The 24,513-nt window shown below is 40.4% G+C and overlaps 1 long non-coding RNA gene across 2 annotated transcripts in view; it reads right to left on the reverse strand.

The window, feature by feature from the left end:
- Positions 1–24,513, reverse strand: part of LOC125456612 (uncharacterized) — a 93,623-nt gene that overhangs the window by 24,406 nt on the left and 44,704 nt on the right. For both annotated transcript variants that reach the window (XR_007248481.1, XR_007248480.2), the window contains exon 3: positions 665–771. This is a non-coding gene — a long non-coding RNA (uncharacterized LOC125456612). The remainder of the gene's footprint in view (positions 1–664; positions 772–24,513) is intronic.

Genomic DNA, 24,513 nt, shown 5'->3' on the forward strand with positions numbered 1-24,513 from the left:
AAACAGAAGCTGCCCTGTTGCACCATGCTGTCAATGGAGCGGCAGATGTCAGACTCTGAACTTTTCTCCTCTAGCAATTCCTATGTTTGCAGTGAGGTGGACAGGGTTTACCATTCCCAGCTGTCCCCAGTGGCAAGATGCATTTTTCTTCTAGGAACGGCTGGTAATAGCTGGCGACAGGTTGGTAATCCCTGGCAATGTGATTTTACATTATTAAATCAAATCACTCTGCCAGGAACCCAACCAGCCACAGCAGGCAATATCTCACAGTCCTCAGGGATCGCTGATTTGCACCTAAAGCCAAGCTGAGACCCAACAATAATGTTTTTTGATACGTAGCTGATCCAGGTGAGTTAACTGCCATTCTGGGTGATGGTGTGAGACTTAATCCCCCTATTAAACAGCCAACATTTTCTAATCCAAAGTAAGACAAAATTATTGAAAGTAATCGAGCTGTTGTTCAATAAAAACATCTGACTCACAACAGCAGGTTGTGTCCCTAGAAATGAAACGTGATTAAAAGCTTCAGCAGAAGTAAAACTAGTCTCTTTGAGTAAACTAATTAAGAGAAAAAAAATCTGTTGGTCATTGAAGTAAAACATATAGTTTTCGGAAGGATGAAAATAATGTATGTTGGAGACAAAAGGAGGTTAATACATATTACCTCTTCAAAATGTAACCATCTCGTACAAGACACAACGTCAGTTACTACAGCAGCGAAATGGATAAAGTTTCCCCATGTTCAAGTCCTGTTATAGACTGGAGGTCTATCTGTAAAACAGAACACATATCATTTTAGCTCATAAGTGAATATGAGTAGTATTTATGCTAGCTCTGGTTCAGTCAGCGGCACTTTTAAAGCCTTACTCCAAGATGTGAGCACAAAAATCCAGACTAACTACTCCAATTCAGTGCAGAACAGTGTTAACTTTAGGATGAGATATTAAACTGAGACCCGTTTGCCTGCTTGTGTGGGTTGAAGAAGAAATGCAGGAGAGCTATCTCACAAGCCCTGGTCAATGTTTATCCCTCAATCAGTATCACAAAATCAGGTTATCTGATCATTACTATAATAGCTATTTGTGGGAGTTTGCTGACATAAATTGGCTGCTATATTTCCCACATTACATCAGTGTCTAAATTCTAAAAAAATACTTAATTGGATTTAAAATGCTTCAAAACTCAAATGCTTATAATTGATACAAATGCAAGCCTTCCTGTATCTTTTAGAATACTTGTTTCTCCTCTTGGCGAATCAAGCAGACTCACTGTATGAAAGATCTCTCTGTCAGTTATGGAAGCGTAGAGAAACTAGTATTGGAAATTTAATTAAATTGGCATTAATCCACAGCAAAACTAAACTGTGCCATCCAGTATTATTGGTTAGTGAAATGGCAATCTCACACAGGGAGACCACAAAGATGGTTAGTGTGGTGAGATGGGATCCTACACAGCTACAAATCAAAGATTGATGCAAAAAAGAATACCACTTGGTCCGTCTTGTCTGTTTGGGTCTTTAGCGGTTGCATTCCTGCTCTTTCCACAATATCCTGCAAAATTATTTTCTCTTTAAGTATTCTTTTGAGAGTTACTATTGCTACTGCTTCCAAAACCCAGTGTGGCATAACAACTCATTGCATAAAGACAGTCTCACATTGTCATCTCAGGTTCTGTGGCCAACCATCTTAAATCTGTCTACTTTGCTATCTTTTCTGTTGCCAGTGGAAATAATTTCTCTATTTATTTCACCATAACTCGCTTCAAGTAGAGCAATCCAGATTCTCAAATCTCTCCAAGTCGCTCATCTCTAGTACCACGCCAATAAATCGCTTCTGCAGTCTCTCTAAGCCCCCTAACATCTCTCTAAGTCATGGCTCTCAGATTACTCCAGTTAAGTTTTTTCAACAGTTTCGCATAACTCTTTTACTTATGTCCCCTATTGTATCAGCAAATCCTTGTGTTTTTCTTAATGGCCTTCTCAAATTGTCCTGTCACACTCAAAAATTTGAGTACATATAACCCATCAAGAAGTTGTCATATACAGAATATTAATCTTTAATTCCATTGACAGGCTTAACAATCAAGACTTTGTTATGGAAGAAAACAAATGAGCTCGAACATTGTGTTTTAAAATGGCTGCAAGGGTCACCTGACCTATAAGCGTGGATAAGTTTCCTACAACTTCTGACATGGATTAATAATGGATATGCCTGAACTGTTCCCCTGGAGAATTTTAAGCTTGCGATTATGCAAACTATCTTGAGAAATCCTCAGGATCTTGTCTGTAGAAACTACCAGAGACAAAGGGAATCTACCTAAACCCTTTGTACAATACTATTCAAAGATATTATACAAAGGGGTTCTGAAGACTTCCTTTGTTTTAATGCATTTAGGTGGCTTTGACAATGGGAGTAAAACTCTTTCATTAGCAATGGTTTGTCCCTATTTTGTTCCAATAGTCAGCTATCACTTGACCAAAACTGCCCTTTGTGAAAAGCTGATTATAAGCTTTTCTGCATATAACAGAAAAGTAATACGTGCCGTGTGGAATAACAACAGCTCTTTATCCTGACAGTTTTTTTAAAGCTCTGTTACAAGTTGGAATACATAACCGAGACAGTGAATTTATAAATAAGAGAAACTTCAAGTGCCAGAACACCCACTCTGGAAAAGAACTGATTGCAGTTTGAAAGAGAGCATCTCCAGAAGAACAAGAATAAGATTACATTGGCTGCAACCAATGGAACTTCAACTCTACCAAAGAAACTTGAAACATAAATTTATTTTTACCTATAGATTTTAACTTCTTGCCAGTTGCATCTCCCCCATTCCATAACATGTTCTGTTCTGCATGCTAGTGTTTTTGTGTGTATGTCGCTGAATTTAGGATGAGTTTTAGGTTTTTCAAATGTGTTTTATATGTGAGTGCATTTACAATAAAACTAATCCTTTAATTGTGGTAACTCAAGAGATGTGTCTGATTTATTTCGTCATGTAGCTTTACACAGGTTCAAGTACATATGGAATTTTAAAAAGACACATTTTTGTAAAAAAAATTCACAATTTTAAAGAAAATACTATTGTTAAACCAAGTTCAGGAATGAAAAGTGAGGAGTTTATTTGGCCCTCCAGACATGGTCGTAACTTTGACCTTCAGCGATGATGTAGCTTTCAGAAGTTATTTTGTCCCGGTGTTCTTGTTAAAATCCATTCTAAAAATGATATAATTTGGTTTACATTACCTCATCTCATTCAGTTGTCACATCATATTTGGCATTAAATTTCATCCACCAGGTGTCTACTCATTTTACCATTGCACCTGTAATCTTTTACAGCCCTCAGTATTTACAAATTTCTGCGTTTTGTGTCATTTGCAAACAATAAAATTATTATTATAAATCTAGTACAATAATGCATGCTTCAAGGAAAACATTTGTTCCAATACCATGACCACTCACTTCCCTCTGCAGAATAAAACACTATTCAACACTATTCTCTGCTTTGTAAGCCTTGTGCAACTTGAATTCACATTGTCAGTATCCTTTAATCCCAAGAGCTATAATTTTGCTGACATATTTATTAGTTAGTAAATTGATGAATGACTTTTGTAAGTCCAAATACACATCAACTGTTCTACCTTCATTGTTCCATCCAATTACTTCATATAGAGCTGGATAAGTTAGTCAAACAGAATTCACATTTCACAAACTGATGTTAACTGTCATCTATTAGCCCATACTTGTCCAAATGTCAACTCGTTTTTCCTCAGTGTTTTTTCAACTGAGTCTCAACTCCCAAAAACAGTTTGACAGCAAAAGGTTAAATAAATCTGGAGCAGGAAGTGAATCTGCCTTGTAGTCTCCCACTTCCTGTTTGAATGGGTGCAGGTTCAGGGGCACATTAGCAATGTGATCACCACTTTTTATAGTGAGAGTGTGTGTTCACTTTAGTTTCCCACTCTGATCTGTGTGCTGCCCACCCAAACTACTGTCAGACTCTCCCTTGCAACCATGACCCTCCTTTTGTGATCAGGCATCCCACGATCTACACCTAAATCCCACCATCTGAATACCTCATGATGCATACTGCCTACATTAGGCTAATTGGCCTAAAGTTGCCAGGTATAATCTTTATTTTAAATAAAAGATATAGCCAGTCCCTGGGTTGCAAACAGGTTCCATTCTGCAGTCTGTTCACAAGTCAAATCATACGTAAGTTGAACACAATGCCGGTCAATGGAAAGCAGCTGTTCATAAGTACAGGAAATGGTTGTGTGTTCGATATTTAAAATTACACTCCTCTATGGGGTTACATTTGTAAGTACAAGCATTCATAAATCCAGGGATCTCTTGCATAACATTTGCAATCCACCAGATACCTGTTACTTCTCCTAAATAAAAGAAGGATTGGAGGATAATGGCAAAGCCTTTGATAATTTCAAACGTAAGTTTATACCTTTCAACAACGCCTGCACTTCAAAAGTCTTTTATTGTGTGTAAGATACTGCAAGACTTCCCGTGGTTTTAGATGTTACAGAAACACAAGGCCCCCAGTTTCTGGTTTGAACACAGCCCTTGAAGCTAGTATTTAAAAGTGGCCAGTTGGTTTCCCCATTTTCAGCCTGGCAGGATGGGCAAGTACGGAGTGAGGCTGGGCAATCCGAGAAGAGGGAAATAAGCTGCCAGTTCCTGAAAGTTGGGGGAAAGCCTGGCTGGGGCTCCACAATTTTTAAAAACTAATACTGAAACACCCCTAAATACTGAAAGGTGGAACAATCCCTCTTCCAAAGGTACAATGGCCCTATCCCCCACCTCTTCGTCCGTTACATCGATGACTGTTTCGACGCTGCCTCATGCTCCTACAAGGAGCTCGAACAGTTCATCCACTTCACTAACATCTTCCACCCCAACCTTAAGTTCACCTGGACTGTCTCTGACACCTCTCTCTCCTTTCTGGACCTCTCTGTCTCCATCTCTGGCATTCACCTGGAAACCAATACCCATTTCAAGCTCATCGACTCCCACAGCTACCTAGAGTACACCTCTTCTCACTCAACTTTCTGCAAAAATTCCATTCCCAACTCCTTCGTCTCCGCCGCATCTGTACCTGAGATGAGACATTCCACTCCCGGACATCCCAGTTGTCATTGTTTTTCAAGGACTGCAACTTCCCCCCCACAGTGGCCGAGAACGCCCTCGACTGTGTCTCCCACATTTCCCACAACTCATCCTTCACCACCACCCCCGCAATAAAACCCAAAACAGAATCCCCCTAGTCCTCACGTATCACCCCCCCCAACCTCAAGAGCCAACACATCATCCTCTGACACTTCCACCATCTGCAATCTGATCCCACCACCCAAGACATTTTTCCCTCCCCATCCTTATCTGCTTTTTGGAGGGACCACTCTCTCCATGACTCCCTTGTCCGCTCCACACTCACCTCCAACCCCACCAAACCGCAGGAAGCGTGACACCTGTCCCTACACCTCCGCTGACCCCCATCCCAGGCCCTAAGAAGACCTTCCACATCAAGCAGATGTTCACCTGCACATCTGCCAATGTGGTATACTGCATCTGCTGTTCCGTTGTGGCTGCCTCTACATCGGGGAAACCAAGCGGAGGCTTGGGGACTGCTTTGCAGAACACCTCCGCTCGGTTCGCACTAAACAACTGCACCTCCCAGTCGCGAACCATTTCAATTTGCCCTCCCGCCCCTTGGATGACATGTCCATCCTGGGCCTCCTGCAGTGCTGCAACAATACCACCCAAAGGCTGCAGGAACAGATTCTCATATTTCCCTTGGGAACCCTGGAGCCCAAGGGTAACAATGTGGACTTCACAAGATTCAAAATCTCCCCTCACCCAACTGCATCCCAAAACCAGCCCAGCTCATCCCCGCCTCCCTAACCATTCTTCCCACTCAAGCCCCATCCCCATCTCCTACCTACTAACCTCATCCCACCTCTTTGACCTGTCCATCCTCCTTGAACCGACCTATCCCCTCCCTAACTCCCCACCTACATTCACCTTTACTGGATCCAACCCCGCATCGTTGACTTGTCTGTCTCCTCTCCACCTATCTTCTCCTCTATCCATCTTCTATCTGCCTCCCCCTCTCCCCCTATTTATTTCAGAATTCCCTTGCCCTCCTCCATTTCTGAGGAAGGGTCTTCTTTCCTGCTCCTCTGATGCTGCTTGGCCTGTGGTGCTCATCCAGCTCAACACCTTGTTATCACTGAAAAATCTCTCCTCCCCTCACCTCTTTATCTCCCTCACTCTTCATGTCTCATCCAAGATGTCCCATACAACCTAATGCCCTCAAACTATCCTCCCTGGCCCCTTTTATCCCAGTGCTAACCAGGCTCCCTTCATCCATCATCCTTTCCTCCTTCACTTACCATGACAACTCATTGCGTATTCTCAAGTACCTAAGCACATAGGAGAAAAAAAAAATACAGTTCTATTGCTTATGTTCTATTTTGCAGACCATACTTCACTGAGAAAAGCAATTTTGTTCATTAAAACACACTTTGACGCTTCTTGTCAAGTCCACACTTATTGACACTTATAGACACTGGTTGACAAATCTTAACAAGTTTAAGAGTTCCAAAGTGCATCACCACTTTTTAATGCACAGCATTCTCCACAGTTAAGTCCAAGATGCCTGACCCCCAACCCTATGGTGCCCTGGAACCATATCTATAGAGATACCTCATCTTCCCAAAGCAGGGCCTTGGCTTTCCAAAAGAATTGCACTGAGAACCAGCTTGGTCCAACTTGATCTAATCTCCCACTCTTGCACTTAGGACTCTAGAATCTTTGTTATTTATATGGCCAGCTATCTTGGGAACTTGACCCCTCATAAAAATGAAAGAGTTGGGTTTCAGATGGGACTTGATGTTTGCAAATTCACTGGCACTTTTGTATAATTGAAACACCCTTTGTCATGATGAAAGTCTCAGTTCAAGTAAATCATTTCACTTCTGTCAGTAACAGAGTTCACTCTATCCAAACATATGGCTTTTCTACTTGGATAGGAAGAAACTCACTGAGATTTGGGATGTTCAATGAAAAGAGAGCATTATTCAATATTTAATGTGTACTGTGTCTAACCAGGGAGATCAAAGTTTCCATATTATACATGCAGCATTTCTTGACAAAGGGTATAAACAAATAACTTGTTGCAAGAACCTGCTCACACTATGTTAAAATTGCTGTTACTTACAATTGTCATTGTTTCATTTGGGTTGCAGGTTAGGTTTCCCTCCGATACAAAGAACAAGGTTTAGCGTATTGTGCAAAATGAGCCTGTCTACTGTTTTACCTGTCTGATGTTATCTAAATAAGGAATTCTTGTCAATCATTAAGTGTATGAAGTCTAAGAGATAACTGGGAAGTCATTTCAATAAGTGGCAGTTTTGGATGCTCCCATTATATAATTTCTGAGCCCAATGATGGAAACGAGGAAGCGATGTACATAATGTGGATTTCACAAGCTTCAAAATCGGTCCTCCCCCCACTGCATCCCAAAACCAGCCCAGCTCATCCCCGAATCCCTAACCTGTTCTTCCTCTCACCTATCCCCTCCTCCCACCTCAAGCCGCACCTCCATTTCCTACCTACTATCCTCATCCCGCCCCCTTGACCTGTCCGTCCTCCCCAGACTGACCTATCCCTCCCTAGCTCCCCACCTATACTCACCTCTACAGGCTCCATCCCCGCCCCTATAACTGTCTGTCTCCTCTCCACCTATCTTCTCCTGTATCCATCTTTGAACCGCCTCCTCCTCTGTCCCTATTTATTTCAGAACCCTCCCTATCCCCCTTTTCTGATGAAGGGTCTAGGCCCGAAACTTCAGCTTTTATGCTCCTAAGATGCTGCTTGGCCTGCTGTGTTCATCCAGCTCCACACTTTGGTATCTCAGATTCTCCAGCATCTGCAGTTCTCATTATCTCTGATACATGTTGCCTTTGTTCCTTTCTACATCGCACTTTCTATTAATGAGGAAAAACTCTTGTGCATTACACAATATCACACACTAACGCTGAGATATGCATTTACCTAATAAATCATTTTACATCTGCTTGGGCGTAAGTTTCTGTTTCAAATTCTGCCTGGTTTTGGATTGGCCAATTGGATTGTGAAACCAAAGGCAGAAAATTGTCATGATTATACACATGAAGCATTCATCATTAGCTTCCATATAAAGTAGTTTATAACTACTTTTGATACTTTGAGATGAAGTTACAACTTCCAGATTGGTTGAAATTCTGTTATTTATTTAACAATATGTGCAGTTTCATTCTTTGTTCTCTGCCACAGCTGTCAAGTTGAAGGTCATGAACTAGCATGAAGGAAATCCCCATTAAATGTTCTTGATATATGCAGTAGCAGCTTCTTAACAGCTATATTATTTATTGAGAACTAAGTGAAGATGTCAAAGGTACAATGCAATCAATAAGACTGATCCTGTAATTGCAAGCTCCCAGCTGGGAGTTGTGATGAAAATGGAGAATGTGTTGAAAAACAGGGTCTATAGAGTTGTATTCCTACCTCTGACCTCCCCTCCTTTCCTGTTTGACTCCGTGTTGTAATAGTTGGGTGAATTCACTTGACTGCAGAGCAGTCATTATATTTTTTACTTTAAAAAAATCATCACTACATCATGATAACACATTATACATGGAAGAGCAATAGAAAAACCATTTTTATTTCTGAATAAATTATTGATAAATATCACTTCTCACAGATATGTGTGAAGAGGTAAGAAAAACATATTGACAGTTCACTACTCTTGGCTGTGTGCAGAATTGCAAGCTATTACATATTTCCCTTCACATCCCTCCTTTGATGTTGTTAAAGTGGAATGTCATAATTTGGATTTTGAAAGATTTAATGATGTTAGCTCTCAGACAGTTTTACATAAAGAGGCACATGAATGTTTTAATGATACACCTCTCATGGGGTCTTCAGTTAGCATGAAACCTGTACTATACATGAATGTGACAAGTTTAGTCAGTTTCCATAGCAGCTATCTGAATCATTGGACTTGCAAGTTTATGCTATAAATTTCTCGCTCTTCCTCTGGGCAACCAATTGCTCATTTATCTTTCCTGGGGTAGCCTCCATTTTCATGAACAGTTCCAACGCTCAAAAATTTAACAATCTCCAGAACAAAGTGGGCTGTTTGATTAGCAAACTGTTCACTGCCTTCAACACTCAACCCGATCGTTGCAAGCCATACACCATCCCAACTCTGAACTTTATTGCCGTACCTTCATTGTTGCTCATTCAAAATCTTTCCTAGCAGCACTGGGAGGTATACTTACCGCCACCAGCAGGAGCACTACCACTCCTCCCCTCCACCCCCTACCAAGAATTGTAGTTGTTCAAAGAGGTGGTTCAATACCACCTTCTTCTCAAAGACAAATAGGAATGGAGAATGCACGTTTGGCCCAATGGCAATGTTCTCATCTCATTAATTAATAAGGGGAAGCAATGGCCTAGTGGTATTATCGGTGGACTGTTAACGTTCTGGGTACTCAGGTTCGAATCCCACCACAGCAGATGGTGGAATTTTAATTCAATAAATATCTGGAATTAAGAATCTGACGATGACCATGAATCCATTGTCGATTGTCGGAAAAACCCATCTGGTTCACTAATGTCCTTTAGGGAAGGACACTGCCACCCTTAACTGGTCTGGCCTACATATGACTCTAGACCCACAGCAATGTGGTTGACTCTCAGCAGCCCTCTGGGCAATTAGGGATGGGCAATAAATGCTGCCTGACCAGTGTCGCCCTCATCCTGTGAATGAATTTTAAAAAATTAAATCACATTATCATCTCACAAGGCCACAGATTGAGTAATGGATGAAATGAAGGCATGCATCCATGTTCATGACAAAATGAATAGAATGTAATTAAAAAAAAGACTTTCCAGAAACTGTATCAGTCTTTGATCTGACAATGCTTACTGGGAAAGAGGAATTTTCGGAGTTAATCACTTTCCAGTAGAGACAGCTGTGAAACCTCTGTTGTTACTGATATGTCAGTTTGCTACAGCTGGAAAAGCTCTGTATTTCACTGTATACTGCTATCTGTTACACTGCAAGATTTTGCATTCTCAAAGTATTAACTTTTCTTGATGTTATGGGAAAGGATTGAATTGTCGTGTATGACACGTGTTATATAAATGTGATGCCACTGACCACAAGAAGGCTGTAATTCTGTGTACGTTTTAGCTAACATAGGCCAATTTGGGAAATAAATAGTCTCAAGGTTTTACTAACGTTGACAGCTCAAAGCATTATAAAAGGAATCATTTGGAATGGCGGAGAATCTTTTTGTTTACATTAATTAATAGTGTAAGATTGTGTGGCTGATAACTATTGCTTATCTGTAGCTTCCTTGAGAAGGACCAGACCACATTATTGAGCAATTCAGAGTCAACCATGTTGGTTTGTCACTGGAGCCAAATATGGATCTGATCGAGTCACGGTGACACATTTCTTTATCTGATGGATATGAATGAGCTACAGTTTGGTGGCAATCTGACAGCTTCATTGTCACTTGTATCATTGCCAGGTTGTGGTGTTCAAATGTACGGGAAAGCAATGTGGTTAATACAGTTGCAGAGTTCCTTGCTGCCATCTCAGAAAAGCTTCTACTATAATATATATAGACTGACATTACTGGGTCTTTTCTCCCTTGAGATTCAAGCATTGAAGTTAAGTGCACAGAACTTCTACTTACAGTGCAAATATCCACTGAACTTATACTGTTACACTTTATAAAGTGGATGAATAGAACAAAGGAAAGCAATTGTATTTTTTCCTCGCTGGAACACACTTTCTGTAAATGGGGTACAACACTTCTGGGTGCATTATACATTGTGCTGCGACATGTATCCACCTAATAAAATGTTTTACATTATATGGATGTAAGGTTCTTATTCAAAATCTGCATGCTCTTGCATTGGCTAATCAGGTTGTAAATCTGAAGCCAGAGAATAGCTGTGGCAGTATACGTGATACACATGACGCATTGCACATGGTTTTCCCCCATCATCTTCAAGTGACTTTAAAGATTAAGTGAAAAATAAAAGGAATGGAATAAATGTTGTTTATCTTTTTCCTTGGGATTTCCACAGATCGTTTATCATATTAAGACTGATAATAAAGAAAACCCCACCGATGCTAACTTGCGGATAACACAGAACAACATTACATTGAATAACAAACTTTCAAGGACCTCAGGGTAATTATGAAAATTAGATAAATCTCTGTCTCCAATTATGATTGTAACAGTATTTTCAAGCTCGTCAGTCCTTGAGTGGAATGCAATCTGCATGTTTCACAATGTGTAACATAATGTAAATTGCCCTGAATTTTCACCTGCCATTTTAACGAAAATCAATCTGTACTGTTGCAGAAAATTAGAAAATGATGCTTTTTGTCCTATTCCCATCACAATCCCATTTCTTTTCCCTTCTCCAGTCTACCTGGAAGATGAGTGGCTGTTTCTTTGCTGTATACTGCTTAATCAAGCTAGTGCGTTAGTAAATGATGCGGCCTTGTACATTTCCCTACATCTTTGTCTTTAACCACTGATCTGATTCATCCCACCGTGAGAAGAAAAGGGTTGTAGAATAAGGTCTTTGATTCACCATTTCTGAGAGGCAAAGGCATTATTAGTTCTTTGGCTAACAGAATTCGTGCTTGGTCTTTGGGTTTCCATTTCACCCCCTTTCCTAGCACCTCTGTTTTTGTTCCTGTATTGGAGCAGTAGTGCCTTTGCAGACATGGGCGTTGCTAGCTGGTTAGCATTTTTATTGCCGTTCCCCAGCAGCCTTTGAACTGAGTGGCTTGCTAGACCATTTCAGATGGTAGATTGCTATGGGTCCAGTGTCACTTGCAAGCCAGACCAGGTGAAGACAGCAGATTTCCTTCCCTGAAGGATGTTAGGGAGTCTTTGGGCTTTTCCCAACCATTGGCAATGGTTTCATGGTCATCAGTAAATTTGTAATTCCAGATTCTTTTTTGTTATTGAATTCAAATTCCACCATCAGCTATGGTGGGATATGAAACTGGGTCCCCAGTCCTCCAGCAGCAGGCTGTCTTTCTATAGCAATGGTCATACTGACAGAGAGCCCTGCTAACCTAAAGTCTTGTGAAAAATCATTCAGGATCAAGATGGCAAGAAGAGGTTCTATCCAGATGTAGTATCACAATGGATAGGGATTTTTTTAATCCTTTGCCACAGAGTATAATTATAGAATCCCTACAGTCTGGGAGCTGGCCAATTGGCCTGACAAATCCATACTGGCCCCTGAAGGGCATCCCATTCAGACCCATCCACTTACCCTTTCTTTGGAACCCTGCATTTCCTATGACTAGTTCACACACTCTTGTACAGTATGGGCAATTTAGCATGGCCAGTCCATCTATCTTCCACATCTTTGGAAGGAAACTGGAGCATGCGGCAGTAACGCACAAGGACAAGGGGAGAATGTGCAAATGTGCAAATAGTTGCCTGAGGGTAGACTTGAACCCGTGTTCCTGGTGCTGTGAGGCAGCAGTGCTAACCATTGAGCCACCCTTGATAAGCTCCTTGATATGTTGTATTCGAGCTGTAGGCTATGAACATATGCAAACTATGACCTTGTAACTGGCAAAGTACCCAGCATCCAACATTGCAGCATCTTCCATTCATTTATGGTATTCCTACTTAAGCCAATGGCAATGAATGTTCTTGGCAAAATGATTAGTAACATCAGCCGTCAGAAACAATTTCCACTAATCGTATCCTCAAATAGCCTCCAGACCTTTCCGCAGCAGAACATAATCAGCATTTGAGTTGTGAAACAAACTTGATGGAAACTCAGCAGAGAAAATGAAAAACAAAGCAAAAATGTAAAGTTGGTTTGTTTTTTGCAATGACTGATTCGGAAGTTGTAAACTATTCTAATCTTCACTAATCTTCACTCTTTGTCATAATTTATTCAGTGTGTACTGGCCTGGAAGCACCTTGTCGGGTAACTACTCATCAATGCTTAACACATTCACTAGAAGTTCTCTCTGTTACCTGAAATAAATTACTGCTTTCCAGTAAAGCAACAAGAAAGAAGCATTTTAATTGAACAAACAATTAACCCACAGTATAATTCCCAGGGAATGTATTTTTTGTTCCTTTTGTTACATTGTGGTCACTTCTTACCTTCGAAAACGGCTTCTCCACTATGTATCTTTGTTATGTTGTGCCAGCATAAAACAAGTAATATTTTTGTTGGTTTCCAGTTGTGCACTCAAGGTGTATTGCGGAAGGATGGAATCTACTGTCTGCACTACATCAAAGTCAAACACCCCAAGTTTAGGGATAGCAAACTTTAACAGCACCAGAAAGCTCCCTCTGCTCCTTTGCTCTGTACTGTAGAGTGAAGATTATCATGTCAGTATCAGATTATGGATTTACTTCGATTTCAGACGTTTTATCAATTAAAACAGGGTGGAGGCAGAAAGAAAAGAGGCTCTCATCGCCATAATCCCAGCTTAGTCTCCATCCATAAGTAAATGTAATCTGTTTATATTCATAATGTGCACATTAATTGTACACAGACTTTTCTTTTTAAAAAAAGTCTTAAAGGATATGAGAGTGGCTAGCCAGGCTAGCATTCATTGTCCATTCTCGCCCCAGAGAATGGGTTGGTGAACTACTTTCTTGTACCACTGCAAACCATCTGGTGTAGGTACAAGTACAATGAGCTTAGGACTGGAGTTCTAGGCTTTTGACTCAACAACAAGTGTGACTTGGAGGTGAATTTCAAGGTGCTGGCTTCTCTCCCATTTGTCTGCAGCCCTGTCCTGCAGAGTGTTGGAGATCACGGGTTTGGAAAGGACTGATGAAGTAAGCCTGTCAGAAAAAAAACATAAAAATATAGAAAATACAAGGAAAAGCAGGCCATTTGGCCCTTTTGCCCTGCTCTGCTGTTCATTGTGTTGATTACCCAACTCAGTAGTCTGTTCCTTCTTTCCCACCATATCCTTTGATCCCCTTAGCCCCAGGTGCTATATCCGAATCTTGTTTGAAATCATGTATGTTTTGGCCTTGACTGTTTTCTATGGTAATGAATTCCACAGACACACCCACCACTCTCTGGGCGAAGACATTTCTCCTCGCCTCAGTCCTAAATGGTTTGCCCACATTGTTAAACTATGGTGGCTGGCTCTGGACTGCCCTGTACAGTCAAACTTCATACAGATAAAAACATACAGTACTCACTTTATTGATTGCTACCTCAACAATTTTGGGAACTCTGCTGTTTATGGCTGGTTGAAATTCAGTCTTCACGCTTTCCCACTAATTTACATGTTATCTTTCATTGTAGGGGATCGGGAAATAACTTACACTTTGTGTAAAAAGTAACCACAGTTCTCTCTGCCATGTGCTGGCACTGACAACTAAAGACAGCTTTGTGAAAATTAAAAGCAAGAGGAGCTAATTTCTACTTCAGTAACCACAGGACTGGCCTGAATCAACCCATCTTCAGCAAAGTCAGTCCTTTCTACTTTCCTCTCTGTCTCTATTCCTTTCACACCTCACTCCATTATTTTTGCTGTCACTAATGAATTTTCATCTGCATCAGAGCTCACCAGTTAAGTGGATACCTTTCTCTACTGAATAAGTCACACCTTGCTTATAACTTGTTTCCATATCTAATGATGAGTCTGTAGCCTGTTCTCATGTTCATTCATTTCATACTCAAGATAAACCTTTAGTGTGTTTGTGATTAATTTTGTGGAAAGGATGTGAGGATTAAGGGAGGCATGTTGCAGCAGGGCTTTGCTTAGATATGGGTTTATTCCTCTGTCATTCTGCTGGTCTCGTTCATAGTAAACCTCTTCTAAAGTACACAATAAAGGGACGGGGAATTGTTTTAAATCAGTTTTGTTGACAGTAGAGTCATTAATGTTGAAATTCTATCACCATTAATCTGCCAAATATACTTTTGTTAACTGTTGACTCAATGCAGAGAGAGGCAGTAGTTACCGCTGGAAAGGCTGTCATCTGCAGTGTGTGCACAGCTGAGTAAATTGAAGTCCTAGCTATATACTTCAAACAAAATTAACAACCATAGACATCAAGGCATGGGGAGGAAAGAGGAGAGCTCTTGTCAAAATAGACAATGGTGGCTTCTGTTCACTCTTTATTTCTCAGGGCAGTGGCATCTAGTGGTCATACTATGTGAGGACTCTACATTTGAAATACCGTGGAGTCTGTTTTCTCTACTGTTTGGGTTGAGAGTCTTTGGGGAATGGCTTTCGTCAAACCTCTTTAAGATCTAAGTAAAAGAAAACTTTAGAGGGAGGCAACCTGGCAACAATTTGAGAGCAGAGTTAGGCAGCTTAGCCAGCCTCCAATATCACAGCCATCATCACTTTAAAATTTGAGCAAAACATAAACACTGCGAAAGGCAACAGCACGACAGAAAGCTGCATAAGGCAGAATAGGAATATGGGTTGAAAATTTAAGTTAAAGCAGGCATGTATTGAATTTATTAATTTGGTTCAATTTGATTTTTGATTTTCTCCAGCAATGCTGCTAAGGTTTGTAGAAAGCCTCTTAAAAGATTCATGCAGCCTATGTTTTTCCCCTTTCGTACAACAGCACCAAGGATTTGGTAATATTCAATTATAAATAACTTAAGAATGAGGTTCCCCTGTGCCATGTGGACTAATTTTATAACACATAAATTTTTGGATTTTAAAGAGAACCTCTTTAAATAACTGTGCAGGCTTGAGAGGCTTTCCACACAATATTTGCAATCAATTGTTTCCATAGTTTTCTATTGTGCCATTGAGTTTATCAAGATAAGACATACCAAAAAATAAAATGAATGTGTGGTGGGGCAGGAATTTTGACACGTTTCACCAATGTATGTGTTAATAATATGTCAGACCTGACAGCGTGATTGAAAATTAGAACGCAGTGACTTTGCAAAAGAATTTTTCATGTTTTTCATCACACAGAAGTTGAAGCTATCAATTGCTGAAGGAGACTGGCCTGTTGGGCTCATGAAATGCATCTCCAACAAACTGTCCAGTGCTCAGTCAGACCCCTATCTGGAGAATTGCATCCACTTTTGGGCACCACAAAACAGAGATGTGGAGCTATGACTCTTGTAGTCTGAGGTTTAAAGGGTCAACTATATATCTATGAACAGTTTATGGAGCTATGTCACAGTGACTTTGGATCAGATGAAATTAGAGTCTGAATCTGTAGAGTCTCAGGAGATGTTTTCCCATCCTATGGATATAGCTATGCTAAATCAAGCCATGTTCACTTACACGAGTAAGGACCTGATCTGATCATATGGCTGTAGTGGTGACCTGATACGTAGAATGCAAGGTAAGGAGCACCTAATGTCAAGCTTAGAGACAACATGGTGTTGTAGGTGAAACATGAAGCCAGCCAACTTTCTGAGGGCAGCGTGGGGAAGTCCTGATGGGACTTCGACTTGATTTGCAGAGCGATGGGCTGAATGACCTCCTTCAGCAGCGTAAAATGTCTATGATCCTGTGGAACTTCAGTAGTGACAGGAAGCAATGTGTGGCAGGCTTCCAGACCCACCTAGTCTCCAAACTGCAGAGAGAGAAATCCCACACAAAGCTGAAATACCCTGGGGGAAGGCCTATAGCTGGGAAAGCAGCTCACAATGGGAAAAAGTAATCAATTGACCACAGCAAGTCATAACCTCTGATAGGTCAGATTGTTTTGAGAAAGGGATAACTGGAGATGAGAGGAAAACCATACAATTCCAGAAATGAAAGTAAGCATTTTGGTCCCCATCGCCCAGCTGGAAACAGCCATGCCCTTGTTAGATCCTTTAGAGAGCCCTGACCAGGCCGTGTGTTGGGTAATTTAGCACCAATAAGTTTAACAGATGCCATGCTGCATCACAGCTTGATAAAAAGTGATTTAAAACCTGGTTAGTATATTATTGTTCAGCACCAGTACCAGCATCAAGCTTGCCAGACAAAGAATAACAGAAGAAACTGCAACATACAATGGTGTAATTAAAGGGTTTGAATTCCATTTAACATCAAACTCCCATCATAGATTAAGCAAAATATAATCAGCGCAGTCAAGAACTAGGGAAAGGCTTGCACCGTTTTATGAATAATTTATATTGTCTGTGAATATTTGCGAGTATGGGCTTCAGGAAAAAAAGCCATACAGGACTGCACAATAGTAGAAATGCTAGATGAAGCCATAACAGAATGGTTACAGTCTAAAGAAGACGTTACGAGCAATAGAATTCAGTAGACAGGCTGAACTTCATAAGCAGTACAGATATCTTATCCAAGGGAATATGGAATTTCACTGGGATCAGCTCACTGACTCTGATTCAGTCCACTTTATTAATCAGAGAGCTACTAGTAAAATACTAAATTTAAAAATCCCTGTTATCTTTTCACATATCATTTCAAATGATTGGGATGTTTACATCTAAGAGAGAAATGTAACATGTAAGCAATTGTGCTGTTTGAAGATTTATGATTTTTTTTGAAGTATATGCCAACATGGTGGTAGTTTGTGGGAGCATGGATTTTGAAGATTTGACTGAGCAGAATTTTAAGCCTCAATCTTTCACATAGAGCAAGAAGAAAAGAGTGAAAGTGAAACATGTATCAAGACTCACCATGTAAAATGACTTCGCATCATTCCAAACCAAGGCATACCAAATGGCATCAAGACAATATCCACAAACTTTCTAGCCAATTTACACAGATGGAAAGAATTACATTGACACACAAAGTGAGCAATATGGTGAGCATTAAAGAATACTACCCCTTGCTGTCATCAGATGCTATGCTCAAAAATCAAGGGTCATCTAATGATAAACATGATGATTTAACAAACCAGCATCAAGCCCATTTTACGCCATGACTTGAAGATTCCAACCCCGGCATCCATTAGATGGAAACTTTACTCAATAGACTCATCCTGATGGGTCAAGATATGTTGTGGATTCCATGAGTCCATTGCTTGCAGAGCTATCAATATGCTAGGACGTGTCAAGACACTAATGAGGACTATGCACCATAAAGAACATCATCAAAAACAGTGTGGCAGCCAAGTGTGGACAAACCTCCCCAGTCATCAGTCATTGGTACCTCCAGGAATATATGATGTACTACTTGGATAACAGGGAAAAATGAAAGAATTTCAAGCCCAGCAGGCAAGAAATGAATTACCAATCAGGACATTGGATGGGAATTTTAAGTACAACATCTGGAATCTCTCAGAAATCATTAGCATATGCCCAGAACCAAGCTCACTTCAAGTGTGAATACCAAGTGTCATTATAGTGCGATGACATAGATGCCAAATGAGAAAAACACCACAAAGAGAAACGCTGAATAACCTTGTTTTGATTAAGGCATCATAAACAAGGCAACATTAAGTAACATTCTGAAAATGTATTGTAAGTTCTGGCAAAATTCATCACAACCAAAGCTGGCTGGAGAAGCAAAGTACCAATGCATATTGGAGACATGTAAATTTATTTTAAAGTTAATTCAGACACAATTTATTTTCCTTTTTTTTATAAGTAGTTGGATTTTTTAAGGGCAAATCTTTGGTTTTGAAAATGGCATGATATTTTAATTTAATGTACATATAGCTTTAAGGGAGCACACCTTAAACTACTGTCTATCATCACTTAGGTCAGCAAGACATGATGTATAAGTCCCATGATTTGGTCTCTCAGCATTAGTGATAGAAATCAGATGTGCTATACTCAGCTCCCAGTGGACATCATCAATGGATAGTCTTCTGTTCAAATAAGAACCCACATTATTGAGCTTCTCTTTCTCATTGCTTGTTATAGAAGATAATGCAGAAAAACTCTGCTAAAAGGTGTGTTCCTCCTTACAAAAACTGAGCTCCAAATATGAGAGTGGGTGATGAGGGTGTTTTTGTATACTATACAAGGTATATTTTTGGGTACTGTACAAGGGATTTTTTTGGGTACTATGCAAAACCTGTTTTTTTTCTTTTCAATTTATAAAGGAGTGCTTTAGGTTAAATTTTTTTATTGCATGTTTAAAAATTTGTCTTTACATTTAAAAAAAATTCTGTTACCAGTTCTTAAAGACAAAAACGTCATGCAGAAATTGTCTAACTCAGGAGCAGTTCCAAGATCCACACTGCTCTCCAACCAAGATCAGAGCAGTGTCCACTATTATTTGTCATTTATATAAACAATTTTGATGAGAATTTAGGAAGCATGGTTGTAAGTTTGTCCGTGACATCAAAATTGGTGTTGTAGTGAAGAAGGCTATTTAGGATCACAAAGGGATCTAGATGAATTGAGCCAATGGGCTGAGGAGTGGCAGATGGAGTTTAATTTGGACAAGGAGGTTACTTCAGAGTACCACAGGATCTTGATCAGATGGGCCGAGGAGTGGCAGATGGAGTTTAATTTAGATAAATGAGAGGTACTGCATTTTGGAAAGGGGAATCGGGGCAGGACATATACACTTAATGGTAAGGACCTTGGGGAGTGTAGCTGAACAAAGAGACCTTGGAGAGCAGGTTCATAGTTCCCTGAAAGTGGAGCTGCAGGTAGATAGGATAGTGAAGAAGGCATTTGGTATGTTTGTCTTTATTGGACAGTGCATTGAGTATAGGAGTAGGGAGGTCATGATATGGCTGTACAGGGCATTGGTTAGGCTACTTTTGGAATACTGTATGCAATTCTGGCCTCCCTGCTATAGGAAAAAATTGTGAATCTTGGAAGGGTTACGAGGGTTACTTACGAGGATGTTGCAGGTTTGGAAGAGTTAAGTTATAGCAAAACATCGAACAAGGCTATTTTCCCTGGAGTGTCAAAGGCTGAGGGATGACTTTATAGAGGTTTATAAAACCATCAGGGGCATGGAAAGGCTAAATAGACAAAGTCAGGTGGGGGGATTCAAAAGCCAGAGGGCATAGGTTTAAGGTGAGAGAGGAAAGATTTAAAAGGGGCCTAAGGGTCATTTTTTTCACGCTGAGGATGGTATGTGTAAGGAAAGAACTGCCAGAGGAAGTGGTGGGGGCTGGTACAATTACAACATCAAAAGACATCTGAATGGGTATTTGAATAGAAAGGGTTGAAAGGGATATGGGGCAAATGCTGGCAAATGGGACTAAATTTATCTAGGATATCTGGTTGGCACTCACAAATTTGACATGAAGTGTCTGTTTTCATGCTTTACATCTTTATGGCTGCATGACTATAAATGTGAGGTGTCGCATTTTTGTCACGACAAACAAGGGCAAGACTTATGCAGTTATACAGCAGGGTCTAGGGGAGTGTTGTTGTGAAGAGAGACCTAGGGATTCAGGTACATATTCTTGAAAGTTGTGTTGCAGGTAGGCAAGTTGTAAAGAAGGCATTTAGCACATTTGCCTTCATTTCTCAGACCAGTGAATATATGAGTTGGGACATCATGTTGTGGTTGTACAGGATATTGGTCAGGCCACTTTTGGGCTATTGTGTGCACTACTGTTCAACTTGCAATAAGAAGAATATTATTACATTAGAGAGGGTACAGGAAAAATTTACAAGGATGTTACCAGAACTGGAGGGTATGAGTTATAAAGAGAAGCTGGATAAACAGGGACATTCCTATTTGGAACATAACAGTCTGAGGGATAACCTTAAAGAGGTTTATAAAATCATGAAGGGCATAGATAATGTGAATAACAAAGGTCTTTTCCCTCAGGTAGGGGAGTTCAAAACTAGATGGTATATTTTTAAGGAGAAAAGAGAAAGATTTAAAAGGGACCTGAGGGGCAACTTTTTCACACAGTGGGTGATTCTTCTGTGAAATGAACTACCAGAGGAAGTAGTAGATACAGGTACAATTACAATATTTAAAAGACATTTGGACAGGTACATGAATAAAAAATGTTTTGGAGGATATGGACCAAATGCAGACAAATCAGACTGATTTAGTTTGGAAGACTTGGTTGGCATGGATGAGTCAGAGGGTCTGTTTCCATGCTATATGACTCTATGACTATTATTGTTTCATTTATCCTTGTATATTATTGGGATGTTTATATCTAAGAAGATAATGTAACATCATTGAGCCAAATTTGCTGCAGAATGTCTGTGAAAGACTTGGGTAAAAAGCAAAAGTAAGGGAAAGAAAACAATAGGAAGCAAAAAGGGCTGTCTGGATTTTAGGAGGTGAGAAGGACAAGGGTTGTTCCTACACATGGTCAAGAGGCTATCAAGGCAATCTTGATGATGAAATGGGGGTGGAGAGGTGACCGAAGCATCAGTAACTGGAGTTTGATTCTGAGGATCTGGCAGTGGTGCTGCAAGACGTTCAATGAGGCATGTTTTAATAAATGACTTCAAAGTAAAAGATCCCCTGGGAAATAATGATCATAACATGATAGAATATAATATTCAGTTTGAGAGTGAGAAATTTGGGTCAGAAACAACTTTGTCTAACTTACATTGGCTAAAGTGTACTGGGTAGATAGATGAGCAGGAATGGCAGTAAACAAGCAGCGGTAGATATTTAAGGAGGTAATCAACAGCCCTCAGCAAGAATAAGATCCCAGTAAAGTTGAAAGGTTGTGAGAGGGATAAACCTTAAACCAACCATGGCTAAACAAGGATGTTAAGGAGAGCATTAAGTTGAAAGAAAAAGGATATAAGAAGGCATAAGTTGTGAGCCCTGAAGACTGGGACAAACTCAGAATCCAGCAAAGGAGGACTTACAAGGTATAAAGATAGAGAAACTAAACTACAAGGGAAAACTAGAGAGGAACATAAAAACTGACAATAAGAGCTTCTTTAAACACATAAAAAGGAAGAGAGAGATCAAAATGAACATAAGCCCCTTAGAGAATGAAACTGGGGAGGTGGTTCTGAGAAGCAAGGAAATAGGCAGTGGAGTTAACAGGTAATTTGCATCAGTATTTATGGTAGAAGATACTTCAAACATCCCATTAATACTGAAGTATATGGGGGAAGAATTAAGTACCATCTTCATCGTAGAAAAGTAGTATTAGCCAAACTAATGGGGCTAAAGGAAGATAAGTCTCAGGCTCTTATTGCTTATATCATAGGATCCTAAAAGTGGATGCTTTGCTTGTAAGTTTCCAAAAATCCTTGGATTCTGGAGAAGTGCCAGAGGATTGGAAAACTGCTCACGTGACACTCTAGTCAAAAAGAGGGAGAGGCAAATAGCAAGTAGATAGAGGCTGATCAGTCTAACAGCTGTGGTTGGAATAAATTCTTAAGTAGGTAATAGCAGAACACTTCGAAAATCATAATCTGATCAAGCAGAGTTTTCATGGCTTCTTGAAAAGGAAATCATGTTTGAATAATTTATTAAAGTTTATTGAGAAAGTCTTAACCAGAGTGGATAGAGGGGAACCAGTAGACATGTTGCATTTGGACTTCTAGAAGGCACTCAACAAGTTCCCTCACAAAAGGTGAAGTCATAATATAAGAACTCATGCTGTTGCAGATAGTATATTGCCACAGATAGAGAATTGGCTAATGGGCAGGAAACAGCTGAGAGTGAGGTCAGTGAATGCACCGTTTCACTAAACTCTTGCAACTCAATGCACAGAATAGCTCCAACACACACCCATCAGCAATCTCTGCACTTGGAACTCAGGTCTATCATTCAGGCATTCTACTACCCTTTCACACACTTGATACTGCTTCATAGCCACGTCCTACTGATTTCACGTAGCTCCAGCTCTGTGGAGATGGTGCTCTGTAGCATGCAGCCAGCTGGGTCAAAAACCAATATCTCCAGCAATGGTGAATTCATTCAGGATAACAGTATGTTTTTGCCTTATATCTCTTCTAAACTCCCATCTCAGCCATATCCTGCTGTTTAGTAATGAGGTCTAAATGAATCCTACTCTTCTGCATTTCTGCTTTCATCTCTCTAATGGCAGCTTGGCAGATAGTGACTGCCATCTCCTGAGGAAGCCATGAGGAACAGCAGACATGTGATAAAGAGGCAGTGACAGCCTGCAGCTCTGATAGAGGAGAGGGTCATGTTGAGCCGTGATCATCCGTCACGGTGTGTGAGTAAGGCTGGGAAAGATTGGTTCATGTGATCGCTGGGCAGCAAGGTTGCAGATGGATGAGGGTCTAGGCCCAAAACATTGGCTTTCCTGCTCCTAAGATGCTGCTTGGTCTGCTGTGTTCATCCAGCTCTACGCCTTGTTATCTCGGATTCTCCAGCATCTGCAGTTCCCATTATCTCTGCTCCAGGACACTTAGGTTAGGACTTTAATGGGGAGAGACACACAGAAGGATATGAATGGTCATTCCTATTGCGTTAACTACTGGACATCCCATCATCACTGTCAACGAAATGACAGCCAAGCTGCCTGTGCTCTAACAGACTACAAGGATTGGTGAGAGACCATTGCCAGCAGAGTGGCAATACTGTACGGACTTGGGTTGATCTCTCTTTCAGGATGAATGCACTCATACTGCCATTCCGTCAACTACAGTTGCCCCTCAGCCAAACAGTTCAAACTGCTGCCGCCTGTGCCATGCAGGTCAAAGCCCAGATTTGTCCAATAATCATACTGTTAGGTCATCTGTAACTGCCCAGTGAAAACCAACTGCCTTCCACCAGCCTTGCTGCAGCAGTTGACTTAGCAGAGAGTTAGAGAACTTCAGCAGTTTTGTTTGTGCTACTGGAGGTGCTTTTTCTAAAGTAGCTGGAATGGTTATATGTTGGAAGATTTTTGTTTACAGTTTTGGTCATGAGAATGCTGTGATGCTATAAGGCAAATGGATTGAAAAGTGGTAAAATCTAGATTAGTTGTGATGTTGGGATGACATCTTGGGAGATAACTCAATCAAAGCATAGGCATTCCAGATGCTTCCTCCTCCATTTGAATACTGCTCCATCTCTCTGCTCCCACCGTCTGTTGCCTATGCACCTTTTCCTAACTGTTCTTCATCGCATTAGAATCTACAACAAAATATTACTGAAGCAAACATTTTACCGTAAAGGTCTAGCTAACCTCTTATCCCTCTTCATTTAGACCCACCACCACCTTCTAGAAAATTCAAAATATCTGTTCTCCAGTGCAGCAAAAATGCCACAGGGCAGTAATCTGTAAGTAGTAAACAAAAAAATACTCGATTCATTATACTGTACTCTGGAAAGTCCTGAGATTTTCACAATTCAGCACTTTCTCAGTACCTGTATGACTTGATTATCAGGTTAGTCAAAATGCGTGAGGCCCAAGATTATAGTTAATGCTTTGAAAGTCTGTGAGTATGAAAAGTAACTGAATGGAAAATAGCAGGAACAAGGGGGAAGCAAGACAGGTGAACTGAGGATCAAGTTTGAGAAAGAACATAGAATAAAATATTGCCTCATAGAAAGAGCAGACAACAATAATACACCAGAGTGTCTGAGAAGAACATAATTTCCCTCATTACTATGCTGTACCTTATC

Source organism: Stegostoma tigrinum, chromosome 8 (assembly GCF_030684315.1).
Source record: "Stegostoma tigrinum isolate sSteTig4 chromosome 8, sSteTig4.hap1, whole genome shotgun sequence".
Lineage (NCBI taxonomy): Eukaryota > Metazoa > Chordata > Chondrichthyes > Orectolobiformes > Stegostomatidae > Stegostoma > Stegostoma tigrinum.